This window comes from Otolemur garnettii, unplaced genomic scaffold, assembly GCF_000181295.1.
Source record: "Otolemur garnettii isolate 467f Iridium unplaced genomic scaffold, OtoGar3 scaffold00108, whole genome shotgun sequence".
Lineage (NCBI taxonomy): Eukaryota > Metazoa > Chordata > Mammalia > Primates > Galagidae > Otolemur > Otolemur garnettii.
Genome location: NW_003852503.1, coordinates 140,851 through 145,822, shown reverse-complemented (window position 1 = coordinate 145,822; position 4,972 = coordinate 140,851).

The following is a 4,972-nucleotide window of genomic DNA, read 5'->3' as shown; positions in this document are numbered from 1 at the left end:
GCCTGGCAACCTGGGGCCCCTGTTTAAAGTTATTGTCTCTTTGGCCTTCCCTTAAAGGTTTTTAAGGGTTTTACAATAAATGATTTTAAACGTTACATGTTTTCATAGCAATTCATAACAAACAAGCATAACAAAAATACTATTAATAGTTAATTAATGTTCATAGACATCAGGTAAAAATAGATTTTAAAATGGCTTACCTCTGTGGCCCCTTTTTAGGGGCCCTAGGATGTTTTCAGGAGGTGCCTCTTCTCAAAGGGATTACAGCCTGCCCCCCTCAGAGACCACCTGAAAATCGGCAGAATATATACCAACCAGAGTGATGTCAGGTTGCTATTTTAAAAAGTAATTGACCTTAAGTTTTCTGCTGAGAGCTGGCACCTTATCTCAAAGTTATTTGTAACTTAGCAACCACAGTTTTTATTAGTAGGTTTAACAAACTTTGTATTAACTCTTTAATTGCCAGAAAGAGAGAATCTTTAACACAAGTAAACACAGAGACTTTCCTTGGATTGAAATCTAAGAGTGGAGTTTTCTTTTTTTTTTCTTTTTTTCTTTTTTTTTTGAGACAGAGCCTCAAGCTGTTACCCTGGGTAGAGTGCCATGGCATCACAGCTCACAGCAACCTCCAACTCCTAGGCTCAAGTGAATCTCCTGCCTCAGCCTCCCAAGTAGCTGGGACCACAGGTGCCCACCACAATGCCTGGCTATTTTTTTTTTTTTTTTTGGTTGCAGCCATCATTGTTGTTTGGCCGGCCCCAGGCTGGATTTGAACCCACCACCTTAGGTGTATGTGGCTGGCAACTTAGCCACTTGAGCCACAGGGACCAAGCCAAGAGTGGAGTTTCTAAAGTAACCTTGAAGGGACACTGAATAAAGCACCGGAATTGATAAATTAAATACAATCTTGACTAACAGATGTTACACAATTTACTAATATATAAAGTTCACCAGACTGCCTAAACTGCAACTTTTTTTTTTTTTTTTGGCACAGCTTCTACCTTTTACCCCCTCATCCCCTCATGATTTGTAGACTCAAGTTAGTATTTGCCAAGTAGGTGCCCGCTTCTTAAAGTTGAAAATCTGGAATTTCTAGTTTCTCTTTGTTAAGCTGGTTAGTTTTACTTACAGAAAATATGCACTTCCTTACTGTTGTTCTTGGTGAATTTGGCTGAAATTTAAAAGTTACTGAAAGAGCATTTTCAAAAATTACGCTGTCTTATTTTGAACAAATCACTAAGCGGATGAAAAGACAGTAACACAAACATTATAAAAAACAGATAAACCAATAAAGTAAAATGACAAGTGGATGGGACAGGAAACACAAACGGGATTCAATAGGCAGAAATTAGTCATACGCGGAGTGACATTTAACTCTTTCACTCACTCACTTATACAAAACCTAAAACATGTAAAAGACACACAAACCAGAACCAGCATAATTGACTGCAGAAACACAAGACAACCCAATAGGAGACTGCAATTTACCAGAACAGGACTAGCCTGCAAATCTGAACAGTCTAAAAAGACTGCTAATACCAAAGCAGTTTAATAAAGAGCTGCAAACATGACAACACAAAAACAAACAACCCGAAGAGACGGGGGACGTCTCCCCCATCTCGGGAACAGGCATCTCAGGCCATGTCTCGCCTAGCCTATTGGTCCCCCAGATTCTTTAGAGACCCAGACAGACTTACTTAAGGTGCCACAATCAAATCACCAAAAATGGAAAATTTGGCAATCTGTGACCCGAGGTTTTTTACACGGCTGAGCGCTCCAGGGCAGAGGAACATCTTCTCTGAGGCCTTCCCCTGGAGCTGTCAGCCGGTAATGGGTCCGGGCAGGGGTCCAAGGGCGATCTTGCTGGGAGCCTCCAGATGAAATAACCTATAGGACTTGGAAAAAATGGACTTGGACCCACTCTGATGTAAATAACTGGTGATTTATTCACACCTGTGCAGGGGGCCATTGTCCTGAGACAAGTGGCCCCCTGAAGTGTAGGTTTTTTTGTTTTTTATACCCTTTTTGTGTATAAGGAACTTTGCCATTGGCAGGGCACCGTCGGCAGGGTTACAGTTTGGGTTAACAGTTTAGGTATCAATGTTACAGCTTGAATGGCTTGGATGGCAGTGGTTACAGTAGCAATGGTTACAGTTCAGATAGTAGTAGTCACAGTTTGGGTAACAATGGTTACAGTTCTGTTCCTGGCAACCCTAGGGGGAAGAAGGGAGTCTGGGAACAGGCTGAAGCATGTTCTCTGCCACCCTGGCCAGCGGGGATGGGAATGGGCTGGGTTACAACACTAGGATTATAGGTGTGAGCCATGGCACCCAGTCTCTGTTCCTACACTTACCTACAGCCTGGAAGGCAATGTGGTGCACACTCAAATGGAGGTAATTGAGGTGGGTTTAATAATGGTAATATTTATAAAGATGAAGGCAGGGTGGCAGATTCAACAGTTGACTTCAATTTCTCATTCCTATCTGTATCCACACTCTTTCATGGCCTTGTTTTGGATGGAACAGACTCTCACCTTTGGTCTTGGCTATTTGACTTGTTTTGGCCAATGGGAAGTGGGTGGGAGTGAGAACATTTCCATTCTAAGCTTAGGCTTATAAGAAGCATCACATATTTTTGCTTGCTCTTACACACTCTTACCACAAGAAACATGCCTACTGGTCTAATGAGGGTGAGAGACACAGGGAACAGAGATGCTCCAACACCCCCAGAGATCCCCACACAGGGAGAAGCATAGCTGTTCCAGCTACCAAAGTGTGAAGTAAAGATGCTCCATTGAGCTCGGCCTCAGTCGGCCAAGCTCTAGTGGATCTGCAGATCTATGAGCAAAAAATTGTTTTAAAATGTTGGACTTCAGAACAGTGCTTATGCAGGACCGCGTTGCCATAGTAAACTGATAGACTGGAATAAATAAAAATCAGTAAGAGATGGGACAGACCTCAGAGATGTTGATAGTAAGCCCAAAGGGTCAGGGGAGTGGGAGAAGTTATTAATGTGGTTGGAGAGAGTGGATACAGGAAAGGACTGTTTGACAAGCGCTGTGGCCTTTGTTGGAAGGAATCAGACAATCCTGGAGACAAGGGAAGGAGGCCAGGGGAATAAATATATCACCTTGCTCTCCTCCCACCATCTTAGTCTCCTCCTGGTGACTCCCATTGTCAAACTAGAAGGTAAGAGCACACTGATGCAGATTATTTTAAAAACCTTCCTAGCGCATAAAACAGAATGAAGAATAGGTCTGGAAGAGAAAATGGAAAATACCCAACACACTGCATGTCTGGAGATTTCTTCGTTTTACCCTCATATTTGTCTAAGAGTCTGGTGGAGTATAGAACTCTAGGTTTGAAATAATTCCCTTCAGAAGTTTGAAGACAATCCCAGTGCTTAGGTAAAAATCCCAAAGACGTGAAATCAGTATGTCAAAGAGATATGTGCATGCCCATGTGTACTGCGGTATCATTCACATGGCCCAGCTATGCAGTAAATCTAAGTGTCCATCGTTGGGTGAATGAATAAAGATGACATGGTATAGATAAGGGAATATACATAATGTCTACACATAATGGAATACTATCTCCTTCCTTCCTTCCTTCCTTCCTCCCTCCCTCCCTCCCTCCCTCTCTCCTTCCCTCACTCTTTCTTTCTTTTTCTCTTTCTTTCTCCCTTCCTTCCTTTCTTCCTTGAGGACATAATGTGGAGCAAAGTAAGCCAGGCACGTAAAGATGACTACCTTGTAATTTCCTATGTGGACCAGCCTGAGCTAGAACAAGACCTCGCCTCTAAAACTAGCTGGGCATTGTTGCAGGTGCCTGCAGTCCCAGCTATTTGGAAGCCTGAGGCAAGAGAATAGCTTGAGCCCAAGAGTCCGAGGTCGCTGTGAGCTATGATGCCACAGCTTTCTATTGAGGGTGACAAAGTGAGATTCTGTCTCAAAAAAAAAAAAAAATAGCCAAGCATTGTGGTGGAACCCCGTAGTCCCAGCTACTTGGGAGGCTGAGGCAAGAGAATCACTTAACCCCAAGAGTTTGAGGTTGCTGTGAGCTGTGACAGCACAGCACTCTACCGAGGGTGACATAGTAAGACTGTCTCAAAAAAAAAAAAATAGAAAATAACTCAGCTGGGTACTGGGGTGGGCACCAGTAATCCCAGCTACTCGGTAGACTGAGGCAAGAGGATCACTTGAGCCCAAGAGTTTGAGGTTGGTATGAGCTGTGATGCCACAACACTCTCTACCCAGTGGGACAGAGTGAGCCTCTGTCTCAAGAAACAAAACAAAACAAAACCCAAAGTCATTTTTACTCTCTGTCTAAAATGAGAAGATGAGAAGCGAAAAGTCCAAATAGCAACTGTATCCATATGGGGGAGACAGATTCACTACCTATTTCTAGGTTATATTAATTACTAGTCAAATTTAGTTGTAGTCCTAGCTGGATATTCTATTTCTAAACACAACCGTTTGATCCCGTTTTCCTCCCTAGTTTCCTTCAATTGATTCAGAATTTGGGGTGGGAAGAAAGGCGTGTTGTATATATTGAGCCTCTTAAACCCCAACAAGCTTGCCTATCTTCATTATTAGCCATTGTGCCAATTCATATTCCTCGGAGTAGAAGAAGTGGGTTCCCATTGTTTCACATCACCCACTTAGTTTTGTCAGACTTTAATTTTGCCAATTTATGAATGAGAAATTGTATCTCATGATTGTTGAACTTGTATTTTCTTTTTCAAGGAGGCTGAAGATCATTTTTCTACATTTTTATTGGACTTGGGATTTCTTTTCTGCTTGCAACTTTCTTTTTTGGGGGGGCTTAATTTCATAACTTTTTCTTCTTGCTGATTTGTAGAAATTCTGCAAAAGAATTCGCTAAAATATATTTGAAATAGATATGAGAATAGAGAATAATATAATATTCATGTTCCCATCACTCAGCTTCACTAAGTCTTTTTTTTTTTTTTT